The sequence below is a fragment of the Psammomys obesus genome, unplaced genomic scaffold, assembly GCF_907164565.1.
Source record: "Psammomys obesus unplaced genomic scaffold, mPsaObe1.curated_primary_1811, whole genome shotgun sequence".
Taxonomy (NCBI): domain Eukaryota; kingdom Metazoa; phylum Chordata; class Mammalia; order Rodentia; family Muridae; genus Psammomys; species Psammomys obesus.
The window spans coordinates 7572962-7593695 of NW_026590767.1; positions in this window are offsets into that span (position 1 = coordinate 7572962).

Here is a 20734-nt window from a genome sequence, read left to right on the forward strand (position 1 = left end):
CATGAGATCATGTCCCAAAGAGTAAGAGCTTTCTGTAGAAGACAAGTATGTAGGCATTAGTGACCCCCACATAAGCTCTTAGGATTCCTGCATGTATTCTTTTAGGCAACAGCTGACCCCTCACTCAAGAAATGCAAAGCAAAGCTGCCAGACAGGCAACAGTGAGCTTTCAGCCAGTTTTGCTATAGTTAGTTAATAATCTACAATTCAGACAATACACAATTGCTAGAAAGGTAATTCTGTGTCCTCCAATGACCAGAGAGCCCCATGAAATACAGTACAAAGAAGCAGCATAAATATAAGCAGCATAAAACAGAAGGCATGAAGATATTTCCAGTAAAGTAAATTAGGATACATCCTCAGAGGGATTTAAGATCCTTGTATCCGTAAGGGCAAAGAAGCATAAAGAAAGAGAAAACGCAGGGAAAGGCATAGGGTGTTTCATTTTGGAGACTTCCTTGTTGGAGGTTGATGCACTGTGGGTGAGCTTGCCACTCAGGCTCACATATCCTCACCTTACACAGTGATAGTGGTCATGGCCACCCTGCAGGCCAGCAGGTCATCTGGAATGATGTCTAGAACGAGAGGTCAGGTCTTAGCTATGGAGGGCCTCATTCGCTCTCACTCATTTGCTAGTTCAGGAGCACACTGTGAAACAAAGTTTTTTGTTTTGTTTTGTTTGTTTGTTTTTGTTAAGAAATAAATAAGGAACGGCTATAGCCAGTCCTTCACAGTCTTGGTTGGAAAGATAGTGAAAAGGGGACATCAGGACTGGATTCACTTGCTTTAAGAGATGATCACACTCACTCATATGCTGCTGACTTGTTGCTACGGCAAGAAGGCTTGACAGAAACAACCTGAAAGAGAGAAGATTGCCGTGACTCTCAGTTTCAGAAGTGTCAATCTCAGGTCATTTGGCTCCCTTGCTTTGAGTCTTCGGTGGGGCAGGGCCCATGAGTGACTCTGAAGGTGAGCAGCGGAGAAGGTTGCTCACCTTATGGCATCAGGTTGCAGAGAAATGGAGCGCAGGATTTTGTGCTATCATGTTTCCTTCTTCTGTGTTATTTCATCCCAGCCCTTCCTCCTTCTCCTGCTTTTGCTCCTCTCAGGCTCCCAACCTACTGGATATCCCAGCCAAATTAGGGTGGGTCTTCCTGCTTCAGATAATCTCTCAAAGGCCAGTCAGCTCTCCAGACTCTCTCTAAGGCACATTCAGAAGTGTGCTTTGTTAATCTCTGAGGTATTTCTCCACCCAGTTTGTTGACCCCCATTATTAATCTTCACAGTTTTTTAAAAAAACGTGACTTTCTAAATGCTTTAGAAAAACATTACTAAGGTAAAACTGACTAAATATTGAATACTCCAGTAAGTTCAAAAGGACAGTTTCCATCTGAGTGTGTTTTTGGCTTTAGTTCCATGTTTATCATTAAGTGTTTTCTTTAAGTGAATTTCATCAGTGTTTCATAAATAAGGTGCACATACTTATTTTTATTTTTGGATTTAACTTTCAATGCTGCTGTGAAGATTTGGGGTTTTGTAAACCTGACACAAACTAGAGTCCCCTGGAAGAAGCAACCTCAGCTGAGGAATTGACTGTGTTGGACTAATCTGTGGGTGTGTCTATGGAGCATATTTTTGATTGCTATTTATGTGAGAGGGCCCAGCCCACTGTGGGTGGTGACATTCCTAGGCAAGTGGGCCTGGGTTATAAAAGAGAGATATGTGAGTAAGCCAGGGGGAGCAAGCTAGTGACCAGTGTTTCTTCATGTCCCCTGCTTTAGTTCCTGCAGACAGATCTCTGCCTTGAGCTCTTGCCCTGACTTCCCTCTGTGGTATACTGTGAAGTGGTCAGTGTTTGATCACAGTAACAGAAAAACAAACTGAGACAATTGTTTATGTAATGATTGCTAGGAAAGAGAAGGATTTATCTCAGTTTCCCCCACTCTTTTACTCATTTGGTTAGGTTCCTCAACAGCTCATTTTTGGAAAATCAAGCAATTAGTTCTATTTTCACACAGGCATCTGCTTCCCCTTTCCCTCATTTCTCGATTTTTCTCAGCTGTCCTTTTCTTTTGCATCACTAAGGTTACAGCTTATATATCCTGATAGAAAGTCAGTGAGTCATTGCTGGAGCTTGTCTGAAAGTGTGTTCCAACACTTAAAAAAATCAAGGAATATCATTTCCATTACTCTGATTCTGGAAATGATGCTCACAGCGGCAGTCAGGGCTATGCAGTAATTGCGTTTCTTTCTCAGTGACCAATTGGCCCTGAGTAGCTGGAGAAAATGTTCCTGAGACCGAGTTAAAGTTGATTTCTATGTTACAAGCATTCTCACCTTTCTCTAAGCTCTTGCTTACGTCAGCCATAAGTTTCCTTTTCCAGATGCCCACCTCCTGAAACCCTCTGCCCAACTATTCTAATGTGCAACTCGTTCTCTGGAAACCTTGTTAAGTTGTCACATTTGAATCCCACTGTGATGAGTTTAATAGGCAGATGTCTGGTCTCAGGAATTCACCTTTTTCTTAGTTTATGTCCCTGTTACATAATTAAATAACTCACTACAAGTCTGATGAGGTTCTGAGCTTTTTCTATTTCCTCACATGCTTCAAAGGCATTTTCCATCTTCACATTGAGTGATGGTTTGGGAATATAACTGAAGGTTGAGCTAGAACTGCAGAACTTTGAAAGCATTTTTCCTGTGGACTTTTGGAAAACACTGGGGCTGTTGTCAAGTCTGTCATTGCTGGTCCTCTGCAGGCAGCCTGTCTCTCCACTCATGGCGCTTCTTCTGATTCTGTAATGACAGCTTTGGATAGTCTGAGGTTATTGCATTATATCTATCTTCAAACTTTAGGTTTATCTTTGGAGATTTCACTATAATTATTTCTTTGCTTTCCTGCATCCTGTAATCTTGTTTGGCTGCAACTGTTATTAATTGCAAGAGAAGGTGATTTGGTATTATCACTCCTGTCTGTTGCTTAATTTTCTGTCTCTCTCCCTCATTTTTTTTAACCACCTGAAAAAAAAAATCTCAACTTCATAATTCCATTTATCTTTAAAATAAATGGAATAATTCATTTATCTTTAAAAACTGACTCAAATATTTATTTTAAAGTTATTTTATATTTGTAATATTTTTCTACAGCATTGGGAAGTCCCTTTTATTGAAATAAAAATATGTGATGATTAATAACAGTGGTCAACTAACAGTGTGCAGATTAACAAAGCACACTCCAAGGTGTGTCTAAGATGGGGTGTAAAGAGCTGTCTGGCTTTTGAAAGAACACCTGAAGGAGGAAAGTCCACCCAAATGCAGGCAGGGCTATCCAGTAGATTGAGAGCCTTATTGGAAGTAAGTATGAAGCCTGCTTGGAATAAGAGCAGAAGGAGGAAGGTCCACCATGGAACAAACATGGCAGAAGAAGAACACATGATAGCACAGATGACCTGCTGACCTGCAACATGGCCTTTACCACTCTGACCACGTGAGGCGAGGTCAGAGTGCCTGAGTGGTGAGCATACCCAGAATGCATCATGTCTACAACAGGGAAGTCTCCACACGGAGGGAGGCGGGGGGAGCCATTCCCCATGGAGATGAGGGGACTGGTTTTCTACTGTCTGTGCATCTGCCATCCCTCAGCCTTGACAGTAAAAGAAAGGGTAGCTTTGGAAGAAAACTTGACTTGGAAAGAAAGAGTTTGGCAGCAGAGATTCAGAGAACAGGGCGCAAAGACAGTGTAGTCTAGCTGCCCGCAAGGCCCCTTCCTACCAACGGCTTGTCTAACAGTGGTTCACTGTGTCCAAAAAGAAGGCCTAACTAGACATAGACCTCCACCCAAGCGGACACAGTTGTACGCTGCGATGAGCCAGTGTTCCTGGTTCAATGCCAGGGACTGGAATTTAGAGTTTCATGTTCATATCTGTATGGCCATTTAGTCTTCCCTTCATTTCTCAGTCAAAGCTTTGCTGGCCGCAGAGAACCAGAGGAAGCCTTCATAAAATGTGATCCCAACTGAAAAGCAATTCTTTGAAACTCATCCTAAATCCTTGAATCCCTACCAGGGCTTCAAATGAGGGTCCAGGATAATTCCTAGTTGCTCATTTCCAAGATCCCCTCCCTCTGTCAACCTGCTATGCAAGGCCAAAGAAATGCCCACCATCAGCACCCTGTGCTAGCCAGTACTTCCAGAGAGTGTGGGTGACCTTGTAGTGAAGCTCCCTCACTTTCATGCTGTCCTGTTTGAAGTGGTTTCAGTGGAAAGCATAACATAAGGAAAATATGTTATATTGATATTTATTATTAAATTTTTCAGCAATCTACAACCTTGCATATAAAATCTACCCTTCAATATGATTTAATTTAGTTATAAAATATGCTCACCAATTCCTTATGTAGACTATTGCAACAATATCCAAATATCAGCTAAAACTCTCCTGATGTTACTTTACCCATAAGACTTATACCGTAACTAGTCTAAGGTCCTTTTTTTTTCCATTTAAAATACACAGAAATACATGCTTAGACCACATGCTGCTTTCTACATCAATTAGGCGAATGAATAAAACTGAAAATGGACCAAGGACATACAGGACCAAACGTACAGGGAGTCCACCTGATGATTAAATATTTATGAATGAAAGAGATAGGAAGGAACCGGAATGCCTTCTGACAGGGCTGCTCTAGCCTGGTTAAAATGTATCTAATTAGTCACTTAAAGATGTTTACTTTTTTTTTTCCTTCTTAATGTACACATGTTCTAAAAAAGACATTTTATAGTTGGGAAATAGGGAGTTGATACAGGAAAATGCTGTAAATGAATAGCAGGATTTTATGTACATATTCAAATGTTTTCTCCAGTTCCACTGTAAGCCTGGAAGCACAAGAGGACAGTGATTAAAATATCCCACGTTTAGAGGGAAATTGTGCATGTTTTCCCGACAACCTCTCCTTGAGGTCCTCTTCAGGGGACAGTTTCCCTCAGGACTTCCCTTTACACAGTTGTAGCATCTCACTATGGCTTTACAGCTTTGCTCCACGGGGCTGTCTACATTCTACCATGCTAGAGAGCACTCAAGCTGCACTTATCTAGGAGAGAGCTGCGTGGACACCTACAACTTTAGAGATGGCGGGCAAACTTCAGACACTTCCAGGAAAGCCACAAGTCTGCTGGAACTCGGTAAAATCCAAAAGAAGGAATGCTGGGTGGCTCTTGATTGGAAGCTGCTAGTATGGGGAAGACAACCACTCCAAGCAGTAGGCACACTCTCCTTAACTTCACCCTACATTTATTTAGGCATAACCCTGGCTTGGGTCCCCATGGGGCATCCGGGGACATGGAAGTCCCTCCACACAATCAGCTAAAGAGGCTCCTGGGCCCCAAGGTAAGCTCTGGCTGGCTGGTAGAGCTCTGGGGCCTCAGGAATGTGACCTCAGTGTGTAGACCTCTGCGGAGAAGCAGGCCTTTCACACACGAAGCAATGAATTTGCTGACAGACTCCACCCTGAGGGTTGTCTCTCTCTTGAAATGAGAGCAGTGATGGTGGCTTCCGATGTAAATGCATGTCACCTGGCCACTGTCCCCTCTCTGTGTCTTCTTGTCACCTCGATAAACCCCATATAAGGGGCCTGCATTCAGATGAAGTTCAAACCAAAAAGCTCTTTCCGGACAATGAAAAAAAAATGTTAAATCTCACCCATTTTATTTTCTTGTAAATTTCAAAAATGGTTATCTTTTTAAAATTATGATCCGCCAAAAACAAAGTAAATCCTAACTTCCACTGTTTTTGTTTGCTGAGGCAGGGTCTTATGTAGCCCAAGTTGGCCTCAAATCAGTTAGGTGGCCAAAGATGGCCTTGAACTCCTAATCAACATTGTTCTGCCTGTTGGTGGCTAAGACTGTAGTTTGCAAGCATGGGCCACCCAGCCTGATGAAAATGTCTACATTCTCAAAAGAATTTTCTGTGCTCATAGCCAACAACGAATGTCATCTGCTGCTGCTAAGAAGTGTTCGATTCTTTTTTTTTTTCACCTAAAAAAAATTGTAACCAAATTATGATGGCATAAGACCTGTATGAAGGAAGACTGAACTTGAAGACAAGCCTCATTTTTTTATTTCTCATAAGGGCAAAGAAAACAAGTGAAACTCGCAGGTCTCGCCACAAGTATTTATTAAGGTTATAAGGTCTAATCTGTTTTAAAAAAAATATGACCTCACAGACAATGCTTTTTTGCCCCTAAAGCCATCTCTTAGGTAAGGGGACAGCAGCAAAAAGGGGTGGCCCTTGAAGCAGAGACCTGTGTCTCAGAGAGGGGTTAGAGTGTAAGAAAGGCTGTCGAGAGGTGTACAGAGGATAGCCTCATGGCCTCCTGTGGTCAAGCAGCATCTTGTAATTCCATTAGGGTGTTAGATTCAAATGCAGAATTAGCTGTTGCCTACGCAGAATTATGTTAAACACGGACCAGACTGAAAATCAATATTCTGCCTAAGTAACTGGCCCTCCAGTAATTTAATGAAGCTAAATTGCATTACACCGCAGCAAGGTGGAGGGGGACCACTCTGCCTCAACCCTCCATTACACGGGGCTGAGTAGCTCTGCGCCTAAAGAGAAATTAAACACAGGCTCGTTTTTTCCTCAGAATTTGGAACTCTGCTTTTTACACCAGATTGCTTGTCTGTTTCTTTAATTTAAATCTAGAGTAAATAATTTTCAAGCCCCTAATTAGGGAAAGAACTAGAGCCTCATAGCATGACAGATAAAGTGTCAGAGGGATAGTGGGAAGGTCTATGCTTTTCTTAAAACGATAAGAATAAGACCTTGTGGGAGAGTGAGTGGGAATGAAGGACTTCAGCTGTAGCCCATGTATATTAAAATATAACTGGAAAGCTTCAAATAGATACTGTAATTAATTAGGCTCCCAATTTGAATAAGAAACACAAGGCACAGATGGGGATAATTTTCTTTTAAATTGTATATATAAATATGTATAAAACACAAAATTTTAAAAAGCATACCTTTAGTATGTTGGCCACTCTTGTATAATACAGCTTGCTTTGCTCTTGCTTTTGGGTCTTGGAGTGTTGTGGGTGGGCAGGTGGGTTGGGTGTGTATTGTAAGTTTGCTCAGCTCAAAGCCCTTCACGGTAACACCGAAGTGGGCAAATTCTCATTTATGATTGTGCTGCAAAAACTTCAAGGTCTCCACACAGTCGGCAGGTACTCATTACAGCACTCTAACCACAGAAGTTTGTGCTAAAGATGATTGACAATAGAAAGGAAGTGCTGTTACACCTTTTCAGAGTTATTGGCAACTCATTTATTTATTATTCAGTGGCAAACTTCACCTATATAAATCACTTCACAGACTTATGTCCAAACTCCAAATTAAAATGACAATAATTGCTTGTTGCTTGGGATGGGGTAATACTGAAAACGGGAATCTTTTCTTTATAGATGCCAATTTGGATATTCCTGCACGCAATAAGTTTTATTATGCACGTGGGTCATTGTCTTTGGAAATTTGTACACTTCATATATGCAGATGTTAATTGGCACAAATCCTTGCTTTCCAAGCTCTTCAGCTCTCTTAATGCCTTGGACTGTAAAGGACACAAGTTATCAGTAAACAGGTAAAAATGAAAGTGACTTTAACACAACACAACCTCAGGTCCCCAACCCTAATGCTTGTTCGTTCTTCGTTCTTCAGTCATTCTGCTTGACATCACCCAATGGAATGTCACAGTCAGCAGAGACATCTTCAAAACCCTGCAGCAGTTATGGAATAAAGGTTACAAATGTCCTCGGTGCGGTGTCATTATACCATAGACTCTTATTCAGCTGCCTTTCTCCTACAAAAATACCACTGGTTTTCTGTATAAGCATGCTTCACTGTATGGATTCAACCAACCATGAATCAAAAGTATGTTTTACAAAGCACAGCTGGGCTGGGGATATGCTCAGTTGGTAGAGTTCTTGCCTGGTGTGCATGAAGTCCTGGGCTTGTTTGTTAAACCGCATAAGCGGTATACGCTGATGCACACTTGAAATCCCAGCACTTAGATGGTAGAGGCAGAAGGATCAAGAAGTTCATGGTTATCCTTGGCTACACAGCCAGCTGGATGCCATTCTGGAATATATGAGGTATGAGGCACTCCTTACTTCTCTCTCTCTCTCTCTCTCTCTCTCTCTCTCTCTTTCACACACACACACACACACACACACACACATATATACACAGACAGACACACACACATCTTTGCCAAATATATGCAGATTTTTCATTGTCAATCTATAATAATAAAGAGTAGCAACTATTGGCACACTGATTATGCGTACTGGTGATCTAAGTTATACAGGAGAGGCACACAGATTTTGTGCCAACATGCATTTCCTATAAAGGACAGGAGCGTCTGAAGAGTTTATCTCCAAGAGAGGGTCCCGGAACCATCTCCACAAACATGGAAGGGACAACTTTGGTGAAACGGAGCAGCATAGGACAGCACAGCTAGCTCAGGAATTTCTCACTAACGAGCTGAGAAACACAGTTAGAAACCAGTGACTCTCACTGCCAGAACAGGAGGTTTCAGGCAGCAAGCTGGGAGAAACTCAAGTCTACCTTGCACGCAGAACACTCTGTGACATCTGTTGCTGAAAGGAGCATCCGGTAGTGTCTATCAAAGCAAGAGGCTCAGGATGGTGCCATCCAAACATCTTACAGTAGCCCAAGAAGTCCTGCAGATCTCATTCTAGCAGTCATTCTGACTCCCACATGACAACCACCACCAGGACGTCCATCTCAAGCATCCCTAGAAATGTCTTCTCCAGAAACATAGTCCTCGCGGCCAAGGCTTGATATTCGGCCCAGGTGCTACTCTTTGGAAGTAACAGCAAGTGGCCTTGACAGCTAAGACAGCTGCCAAAGTGGGGTTATGTCTGCAGTGGATTTTGGCAGTGAACTGGTTAATGTTACGGACTTAATGGTAATAATTGGGCTGTCCTCCTGTGGACAACGGGACTGTGCTTGGTGACAACACCAGAAGCTGCTTTCTCTCTTCTGGCAGTAGAGTCACCAAGGTCGGGGTGGCTTTTTCAACAGCTGGAGAGACAGAAGCGCGTTAGAGGAAAGAAAATGCGTGGGGGGGAACCATTGCCTGGCTTTTTCTTTAAGGGACTTAAACGGGAAGCTTTCGTAGCTCTAACAGAACAAGCTTGAGATACTCTGCGGTGATACAGGTATGTGGAGCTTTGCGTGTGGAATCCTGGGAGGAAAGCAAAGGATTTACACACATTTGAAAAAGAAAAACCCCAGGTTAAATCCGATTAAAAAAAAAAGATTTAAACTAAACAGCAAACATCATTTTCAATCATGTGCTACTTTTGATGGGTGAACGAGAAGGAGAAAATCAAGCCCTTGGACTTGAACCTCACCTTTCCCTGCACTGTTGGTGACAGTGAGCCAGGCAAATCCTTTCAGGAAGCCATGTTCCAGAGCAGAGTCCCTGCACTCAGAAATGCCCTTTCCAAAATTCATTCCAAAGAATTCATCATACATAGGGGCAAGATTTTTTTTTTAAATAAAATCAAATAAATGCTAAAAATTTTTAAATAGGTTTAATAAATTCTTTTAAATTCATTTGTGAGATCACTTGATGTTTGTAAGGGCTGACGCAAGTTTATTAATGCAAAATAAGAAACGGTTTATGGCCAAAGCCTGAGTGAGGGAAAAAAGGACACATAAAACCACACATACCAAACAGTGACCACAAGGAAAATGAGCTTCATTTCCACAATGCTGACACAAAAGGACCAGGCTGTGATTACAGTTTCCAACCCATCCCTGTTTCTGAAAAGTCCTATGACAGGTGTGTAGGAGTCACATGTGATTTTTAAAGCCATTTGTTCACTAACAGAAAAGAAAGAAACAGCTCGACCTGTCTGTCCGGCATGGCTGGGCTGTGAACCAACAGTCTGGCTTCTTCTCTACAGAGCAAATCACAGAGCAGAGAAGCCACTTTCCGTTTAACTCTCTCCAGTTACCAATGAGGAAACTGAGGCACAAGGCTAAGTGAGGGCTGAGCTTTCAAAGTCATCACAGTGTCATCAAGCCTCACCTAGTCCCGTGAGAATAAGGAACAAGTTCTTGGTGCTCTGGGTCCTCAAATTAGCCCTGGATACCACCCATGCAAGTAAGGATACCAGTAAGGGAAACCTCTGAGGCGCTGAGTACTGCTTCCCCTAACTTTCCATCACCCAGACCTCTGTGTTCCCCTGGATTTATAAATGTTATGAAGAACAAGTTTTGCAGCACATTGACACAGCTGTTAGTAGGAGACAGAAGGACAGGCTTTGCTCCCAGGGGCTTCCAGACTGTGAGGATGAAAGGTCAAGTGACTACTTCTCGCTTCCCACGGCTCCCTATCCACCTGGTCCACCAGAAGATGAAGCTCCTAACCCCACAGTGTAGCCGTGGGACACTTTCTCCTGCAGATATAAAACTCCCATCTTCTAGAACAGAGGCACGGATTGAGGAGGCGTTTCTATTGTTTGTGCATGCTGTGTCTGCAGAAACTTCACCAGGAACCTTAATGAATGTCTGCAGCACCAAAAAGGAACAAAGAGAGAAGGGTCCAGGAGATGGCAGCAGCAGATCCCATGTGACACCCCCCTCCAGGGCTTTGTTCTGGGTTTTCAACCTCTAGGAAAAACACTCCTGAAAATTTTACACATAGAACTTGGGCTGTGTTTTATAATTTCTCTCACTGAGTTCATGCGCTGTATCACATTACACATTCTATCAAATTTCACAGCGTTAACAAAAAAAAGTGGTTTTGGACATCTGGGTGTTATGTAGTAAAATGTGTGGGTCACAGGCAAGTCATACCCTAGGGCAGGGAGGGGTCATCTTCCTTCCCGTCCCCCCTGTTCTTCTAGGGTAGTGACACTGAGGCTGTTGGGCTTAAAGAAGCTTGATGAAGAATGTGTCCATGCTCAAACCTGAAGGCATGGATCCCTGCCTCTTCATCAGGGGAGGCTTACACTGGCCACTCTTCTTTAACAAAAAGAATACCTCATAGTCTCCAGCTATGGGACCTTTAAATATGTGTGTGTGTATGTGTGTGTGTTTGTGTGTGTGTGTGTGTGTATGTGTGTGTGTGTGTGTGTGTGTGATGTCATATACATGTGTGTTTATGTTTCATAAGTCATTGGACAATGTAACATGATTATTTCTTAGAATTTTTCATTCAGCTTCCAGTTTGGGAGGAAGGTGTTTTCCACATTGACTTGCATGGGTGAAAAATGTGCCTCCTCCCACCTTCCCTATTCTCAGTAAAATTCCCACAGACCACTCTGCAGGGTTCACTTCCCTGGCACCTCCCTCCTTAGAGTCTTGTTTCTCATCCATGGTGGCTGTCAGGTCCCCGTGCTGCTGCCCCTGAATGGACCCAGCTGGGAGAATTAATGTCTGTCCAGTAACTCAAACCAGCGGTGACCTCATCTCAAAAATTTCCAAGTAGCACAGGTCAGAACGCCAAAAGTAATGGCGTTCCCAGAAAAGTGAGAAGGTGGTGGCCGAGCGTCAGCCAAAAGCTATGACTGGGCTGAGAGCCGAGGAGCACATCTGATGAAGTAAAATTCCAGCAGATCCCATGGAAAGGCAAAGCTTCCTGCTACAATGCTGCATTTGTTCTGCAGAGGCTAAGCACATGGACTAACCCACAGAACTGAGCCAAGATGCGCCTACACTACGAATCGATGATATATTAGTGCACGGCTTACTGAGGCCTAAAGAGGGAAACAAATAAAGTAGATGCCTTAAATCAAACAAACGTGTATAGAAAAAAAAAATCCTTTCTTAAATGAGCTGCACCACCACTAGCTTTTCAAATATCCACGTGTTAAATGCAGTCGGTTTTGCAATTAGCAGAGTATCTGATAATCTCACCTTGCTACTAACAGAAAATCGGAAGGAGGAATTTCAAAGCACGTGTGTGTGTGTGTGTGTGTGTGTGTGTGTGTGTGTGAAAGAAACATCTCTGCTGCTGCCAAGTTTGCCCATAATATTTTGCTGAGGTGGTTGGCAGGGGTGGCTGTGGGGATCAGTCAAGTGGGGTGGAAGGGCTGGGCTAGGTGGTCAGGGACTTCACTGTTGCTTTAGTTTGGTTTTCTGCTTCCTGATGAAAGTTGATGATTTTTATGCACATTTCCTACTCAGAGTTCAGGAAAGGAATCAACCTCTAACACCGGAAGAGTCAGGAAATCCTAGAAGGTGCAATGATAGCTGGAGGCTCTCCTTTCTTCCCTTTTTTGAGGGCAGGATCCCATGGAGGCTGTGCTAAGCCCTGGGCCCAGAAGGCATTTGTAAGGATATCCACCCACTCTGGTCTGCAGCTGTCCCTGGGGCACTCCACAGGGCTCAAGGGAATCAAGGCTTTTCAGGCCCCTAGCTTCCTCTTGCCTGGCTTTTTTATTCCACCCAGGAAACTGCTCTCGTTCCATTCCTTTCTCCAATGCTCCAAGTGTCACCAACCATATTTTAAAAGTGAAAATATAACTTTTTTACATATGGTAAAAATCGACAAAAGGTTATATTTTGAGAAAGTTATAAATTGACTGTATAACAAAATTAAGATTCCTTGGCTCCTAACAGGTGGCAGAGCTGAGAGACTTGTACAGAGTCCACGATTTGGAAGGACACACATTCAAGTGCTACAGTGTACACTAACAGACACTGGGCTTTCACAGGCATGGCCAAGTTGACACTCTCTAGGAAGGCTGCTCTTAGGAAGGTTTCTAGGCGGCAGAAGACAACAGCATTGTCACAGGACACTCCCAAGGCTCCAGGGACATTCATTCTAGGCCAAACATGCATTCTGGATAAGTCTAGATAGACTGACCTTCACATCAACCCACAGTCACAGAGCCATGCAAATTAGCATAATGCAAAGTCCGTCATAGCATGAATAACTCAATTAGCTTTCCAGAGCTGGAGGAAGGGGACACCATGGCTCTGCCCAATCCACCAGGAGATAGTAGAGACAGAGGTCCTCAAGACAGTAGCAGGCATATAGAACACTTCCTTTTTCCAGTCCCTCAAGGGATTTGAGGAAGAAGACAGAGTACCCTCAGGGAAGGCCTGCCTGAAATCCCTGGGGTTGGGAGCTATCAGAAATACACAGAAAACACAGGCAGGACACATCTGATAATAGGCACATAGTCCTGGCTAGCAAAACTGACCAGACCCAGCCCAAAGTGGGGGTTAGCAGAGAACAGTGAAAACTTACCACAATTACTTGGTGCAGTTTCAGGGCTGGGCATGTAGCTCAGCTGGCACAGTGCCAGCTCACACAAGGCTCTGGGTACCTCCCCAAGCCCTGCATAAACCAGGTTTGGTGACTTACAACTGTAGCTCATCCTAAGATCAGAAATTCAAGGTCACCCTTGGGTACATAGTGAACTGAAGGCCAGCCTGGGTTACAGGAGACCCTGTCTCAAAATTAAATATTTTAAAAAACATAATAAACAAATTGTCTGGTACATTTTCAATATGCTAAACGACACCCTATGCTTAATAAAAATAAATAATAAAAATATTTAAAAAAAAAAAAAAGGCCTCCCTGGACGCACCTCCTTAGCCACACTCAGTATAGCTGCCCACACTATCTCTCAAGCTATGCTTCCCTGTCCAGTTTTGCTTGATCAAGTCTGCCTTTCCAATCATTCCAAGAGGCAAACATCCTGTGTGGAACCCCTGTAGTCCTAACACCAAAGACTTGGCCAGCCCCCTTCTTCTGTCCAAGGCGGGGCCCAGAAGGAGTTAGTCTGGCTTCTTTGCCTGACATAGCTACTCCTGGTTTAGGTGACTAGCTGCCAGGTCCAGACAGGGCTTCTACTGCCCAGCAGCTCACAGAAGGCCTGGAGTGGGTGGGATGGGCAGTGTTTCTCCTGGCGGGGGGGTCAAGAGGAAGAAACTAGAAACAACCATTTAACAGGTATTTAAAGCCTGAGAGCATTTGCAGAAGCTCTCCCCGTTATGTTGAAAATATGCAAATTTGGTTTAAAAAGAAAATCAGCTGCATGGCTCCAGGCTGTTTCCCAGGTGCCCTGATTCCTAATAGCAGCAGAGGTATTAGTGTACGTCACCAGCAAGGCCAAGTTCACGTTGCTCAGAGGTAGCCCCGAACCAAGCTCCTCCAAATACCGCAAAAGAAGATGTGCTTTCTCGGGAAGACAGTTCATCCAATGGAGCCAGGAAAGAAAAGAGGTTCCTTAAGGCTGGTTCCAGGGTAGCAAAAGCCAAACCCACCTTCACAGGGCATGAATAAGGCAGCCATATGTTGCCTGTTCCTGCCTCTGAGAGGAGGTATTGCCTTTGTTACAGGATGTTTTTTTGGCGATACCTCCTCTCAGATCTATCTATCTATCTATCTATCTATCTATCTATCTATCTATCTATCTAAATTTATATATATATATATATATATATATATATATATATATATATATATATATATATATATTTTACAGGGCTATTTAACTTTTACATCAAATGTTTTCTCAGATACTCAGCACTCTGATCCACAAAGGAAGGACATAAGCTAAGCTATTGGTTTTTATATAAGATCCACACCTGTGGGGAACCCCCATAGCCCCAGCATATGCTCCAAACTTTCCACATCCACTAAAAACAAAACAAAAACAAAAACAAACCTCAAAGAATATCCCTCCTGGTGGCCTCAGATTCAACAACCTTCTAGTCCCCCAATTCCAGTTGGCAGAAGTTCTGGGACAAATTAACCAAATGTTTTAGCATGCCCATAAAATTCATGCAGGCAGTTATTCGTTGGGCCTGCATCATATATAGTTTTTAAAAATAATACAGATGCTGTACCACCATCTATAAACTCAATAGTTTATCATTTTATTACTATAAGTCTTATATTAAAAACCTTAGCCCCCTAGTTTAGGACATAAAGTGGCAGTTGAGTCAAAAGCTTTGAGAGTTGTAATACAAAATGTCTATAAAGTATTTTATTGTATTTTCATGTACAGTGAATCTGAAAGAAGCTTAATGAGAAAAATAATGCAGAGAGATTAAAAATTGTCACTTGATTTCTTTCTCCATTATACTCTGCTCACACTGGCTCCTTGAACTCCTTTCTTTTTAAACAGCAGACAGAGGAGCCCCAAACTAAGAATATAGTTTCAAGTCACTCAGTTTGGCTTGTAGCTTGCCAAAAACACAACTGAAATAGGTTCTGTTTGAGTGTGTGTGTGTGTGTGTGTGTGTGTGTGTGTGTGTGTGTGTGTGTGTTGGGGGAATGTCTACATGCTTGCCTGTGTGCCTGTGTGCCTTTGCTAAGACGGACACAGAAGCAGGGGAAATCCAGAAGAGCCATTTGGACACGGCTCTGTTGAAACTATGAACATTTAGCTTTCTTTCATTTTTTTCCTCAGAGGTCGGAAAGGATGCTGTTATTTCCAAAATACTGTAAAAACATCTCTACAAATTGCTTTGCTTGTCTACCTATGTATGTTATGCTGAGCAAAGTAAGAGAGGGGACCCTTCATCATGAAACACTTTTTTAATTTTTTCATTTTCCATAACAACATGAAAATCTCTGTGTGACAAGAAGTCTGGTAGTTCACTCTTTCATTTATAATTTAACCACAGCCTATGTAGCATAATCCAAAAAATATGGGTTGTGATTAGTATAAAAATCAAATACAGAATACTCTCTAAGAACAAAACAAACCAAAAAAAAAGAGGAGAGAAAGAAAAGCTTGCAGGCTTCAGAATATATGTGGTATGTCTTTAATACTCCATTTTAAACTACCTAATTGTGTTTTTAAGCTTCGGTTCCTGTAATTTTGCAAGATGAGGCATTCCAGTGAGAAAACATATGGTGTGGGAGTTTTAAACCACACAGCAAGAGTGCATCATAGACTTATCTGCTCTTTCGGTGTCACAAAAATCCACTGCTGAATTTATCCAGTCACCCATTAAAGAAAGAAAAGAATTAAAGGAAAAGGGGCTTTGGAAATCCCCAAGAACGAATGAAATATGTTATGGAGTTCAAGAGAGAATGGTGGTGGGGCTGCAGACAGGCTTGCAAGCCCAACAAATCGCAATTAGCAGCTGGAGGCTGGGAGGGCATTTGCAAGGGCTCAGCAAGCCACAGAGATCCCAGCTGGCCAGGCCACCCCCACCCTGCAGCACCTTCACCACCCGGCTAGGCAAGATGGCCCTGCTGTGACCCACACAACAGTCACCTTTAACTTTGTTCCTGGATGGGCAGACAGGCAGAAAGATACTATGGAGCTAGGTGAGCAAACCAAGGCAGAGGACAGAAGAGACTGACTTTTTATCTTCCAAGTGTTTTTTTGTTTGTTTGTTTGTTTGTTTGTTTGTTTTGGTTATGTCTTTTTGTAATTGCCACTTACAAATAAACCGGTATCTTTCACTGAAGGGCAACTGACTTACATGGATCTTTCTACAGGGGGCTTACGCAGAGGTGCTGGCATTGGCAACGTAAATGCCATGAAAAACTCTTACAGGGACAAACTTTAGTGTTTACAAGAAATAGCTAGAAAGAGATTCTAAGCCTTTCAAATCAGTGTTCTCTTCATAAGCATCTACTCGGCTCCAGACATAGAGTGAATGCAGATGGGTGTGCATGTGTGTGTGTGTGTGTGTGTGTGTGTGTGTGTGTGTGTGTGTGTGCATGTGTGAGAGCCCTAAGGCTCCTGTGAACACAGGGGAATGGGAGTGGGGGCAGGGGCATGGAGACATGAAGCCATGTATATCATTATTCAAATTACAATCAGGTTTGCCCTTAAATTACACTGGTGTCTCTTATCAGAAATTGTTTCCTATACTATAATATACTGCAATAAGTGGACATTAATTAATGCTAAATTACAATGGAATTACATATTATATCCACATGAATACAGAATGACTCCGTTACGAATAATATTATTACAGTAAATATTAAAGGGCTTGCATGGGGCTTGTCACTAATTACAAAGTGTTGACAACTACATACGACCTTAAGTTAATATGAACTTTTAACTCTAACAGCCTCAGAGAATCTTTGATTGATGCAGCTGGAGACAGAAGTGGAGCTGAGCCACTGGTGGGTAGCAGTCCTGGAAGCCTGATTTATTCCTGTGGCAGAGGCGGCTCCTGACTGGGAACCCTTTTCAGCTCCATGAATGACTCCTCGGCTCAGCTAAGAGGTTTTTTTAAAAAAAAAAAAAAAAAATTCATGTAACATTTAGAAACCCAAAACCTCTCATTTTTGCTGGGTGGTCACCTTGTCTTCAGAGAGAAAAAATACCAAAGGGGGGCAAAAAAGACTCCCCAAGCCCTTCCCTTTTTCTACCAAAAGGATCTGAAAACACCCTGGTGTCTTTTTTTCCCCCTGCAAGGCAAAAGGGAGTGGGAACACTATAAGGTGTTAATCTTGATAATTAGGGCACAAAAGCAATTAGAGGTCTAAGAACCTTAAGACCTAGAATGTGTCTTTTTTGTTTATTTGCTTACCTTATTAAGTTAAATATCTGTCTGAATTAATCGCTAATGAACGCGAAGAAGGCTCAATCACAGCAGCTTAATGAATAGCACATCGTTCACATTTTACAGGGTCCCAAATCATGGAAGATTGCAAACCAACTTGCAGTTCAAAATTACTTTTCTGCCCAATTTTCTGTTTGCAAAGCAGTAAATTATTTACATTTATTGTGCTTATTTAAGCACTTAAATGACTGTGGGTGGATACAGGCACATTTAAAAAATATAGAACCATTACGCAACCCCACTGCTAAGAAATCCTGTTATTTCCCCCCAAAGACTGCGGCTTCTACTTTTCTAATCTCTCTTTTACAACAATTCATGAAAAAGCCCATTATTACATTGAACATGCTTTAATAAGTTATTTATTATTTAACATACTTTAAGAGGCACAGCCATAGAACTTCTATTACATGCTAAGAACAGTCTCTTTCATACTTGTCCAGTTACCTAGGCTTCAACACTGAAGTTTCTAGAGTAAAATCGCATTTGCCTGCACCAGAAACAAATAAAGAGGTGCTTTTAACCACCAATCATGTTATAAACACTGATATTTGAAGCAATCTATTATGCTAATTATTATCTTTGGAAATTGTCACTAGTGCATGTACTTCCTTTAAGGGTTATTAACTTGAAATCAGTGGCTGTGATTTTCTTTTTAACTGTGCTGCCGCTCTCACACACAAATCCACTGTCTTAAGTTGCGCTTAGAGGTGCAGAGAAGCGGCATGTAGGAAGTACTCCCGACTGCCCCCCCCCGCCCCTCCCCATGCACTGGCAGGTGCTCGGAATGCATCAACAGCAGCCACTGACTGCTGCTGAGCCAATAGATGGTCCAGATTAGTCAAAAGGGGGTTAAGACTGCAGAATAAAAGGTGCAAGAAGAGAATAACAGATAGCCCGATGCTAGCCAGGGAAGAAGAAAAAGACACTCTGCCAGAGGGAGGGAGAATCCCGGTAATTCTGTTGTTAGAGGAAGGCTCAGCCTATTCAAGGATTTCCCTTAAGCTCTCCTAGGTTACAGCAGTGAAAGCTGCTCTGTGATTTCAGATGCAGACAGCGACTGCACCAAGTTTCCTGGTGCAGCTTTCGTGTTTACATGCACAGTTCAGTTCTGTGCTCCATCTTGCTGTAGCTCACACCCAAAATAGCTCGAAATGGGGCTTTTTATTTTTTCAAAAACCAGTTTCAAACGGTGCATGTGTGTTAACGTGAGCACCTGTACACGCACACAAGAATGTAAAAAAAAAAAAAGTGGCTATTTTTATTATGCAGACTTAACTGCGTGGGTGTATTTTCCCAAACGATACGAGGGGCATCTTAACAATCTACTGTTAAAAGCCTCCATGCTATTCATAAGAGGCTCTACTGGAGTAAACATCAGTATAGCAATAACGATCTAATTAAAAGAATCAGACATAGTTTAAAAAAAAAAAGAGTCCCTTCTTTTGGTGGGGGTAGGAAGAAAAAAAAATCAATGATGCAGTCCAGAGTCTAAAATGGGACGAAACGTTTTACAGTGATCAAACGCGGCCGAGCTACTACATATCTGAAGTCCTCTGGTCTTTGTTACTTAATGTGATGTGGGAGATCAAAGATGCATGCAGTATGTGTTCCAGGGTTCCAGCTGAGCTGCTGTCATGCGTTAAGCTTTTTTTTTTTTTTTTTTAAGTTGGCTATCATTCTACTTTACTCCACCTGAAAGTGTCTCCATTAAGCTGAGTGTGTTCCCTAAATCTGGCAAGTATTTTGTGTGGGATTTTCCTCACTCCACTTGGAAATGATGGTAGAGCAGGCCTTTGCATCTTGGTTTGCTTAAAACTGGCCTAGTGCATGTACCCCCACCGCCACTCCCATCCCCATTCCCAAGCTCCTTCCCTACTCTGGGGAACTGATACCCTGAGTGTGAATGAAAAATTCAACTGCTCATCACTGCTTGTTTACATGAGCACCAGCGTCCAAGTTAGCTTATGTCTGTTGAACATCATCATTTACATAGTTGATTTCTCTTTCGCTTACCTCTCAGCCCTCAAAGTGGGGGACTACAGCTCTGCGTTCAAAATGTTGTCTTCAAACCTTAATGGGAAACTGGTACCTGAGATGGGAGTCTCCGGTGTGGCTGGGAAGCCATCCCCCAGGAGGCCACAGGGGGGAGCTGTGACTCTGCTTAGGGCCGCCAACAACGGTGGGGGGAGGCGAGGGAGGAAAAATACACTGTAGCAAAGCGATGGTAGAAGGGGAAAGGTAGGTTTTATAAGTTCCTGAATTTTATGACTATTCTGCAACAGTGGAATGTCCACTCAATCTGTTGCGAAGTTAGCACAGAAAACATGCAGTGGGCATATTAAGCACAGAGTGAGATGGTGCAGTGAATATTTATTAGCAAAAATATAGGTTCTCAAAAACAGAAATAAAACAGGGTAATAGATGAAGGGAAGAATAGATTTAACACTGAAATAAATATCAAAGGTGCAAAGAAAAGGCAAAATATAGCATTCAAACAAAGCTGTGAATTGAGTCCGGATTTAACGTCCCCCCAGGGAAGGAAAGGTTGGACAGACTGTTGGAATTGAGATACTTTTAGTGTACAGTCTCTGTAATGCTGTCAGCTTTATTTCCTTTGACAAATGTGAAATAAAATTTGTCAAAGTTAGGGCTCGGAAAGTTCGCTATTGAAAATTCAATTGGTAATAACTAGTATAGCCTTGCACTCGGGAGATTTTTTTTTTTTTTTTTTTTTAAGGAAAGGGATGTTTAAGATGTTGGGTGTGTGTGTGGGGGGTGAGTACCAGAAGATGATGGTCTGTACTGTATTTCACTTTTTAAAGATTTAGCAGTTGACTTAGTCAACTAGGTTCCTTGGTTTTCTATTAGCTGGGTTCACCATCGGAAGATGGTAATTTAAAGCCAGTCTCCACGATCTTCCCAATTATATTGTAAGTTTGAAAATATTCTGCTCTGGAGACAGAGGAGGGTACCTATTATCTTACTTGGCCTGGGGGCCGCATGCTGTGAGGACATTTCTGCATCCTGGGTTGTGAAGTGGAGGGCACAGTGGTGATGTGGATACCCCTGATTTCTCTCCCACAGACCTCTGACTCCACTACTCCTTAGGCCCCTTAGCGTCTGCTACCTTAATAGGGCCTAACTAGGCTCTACTG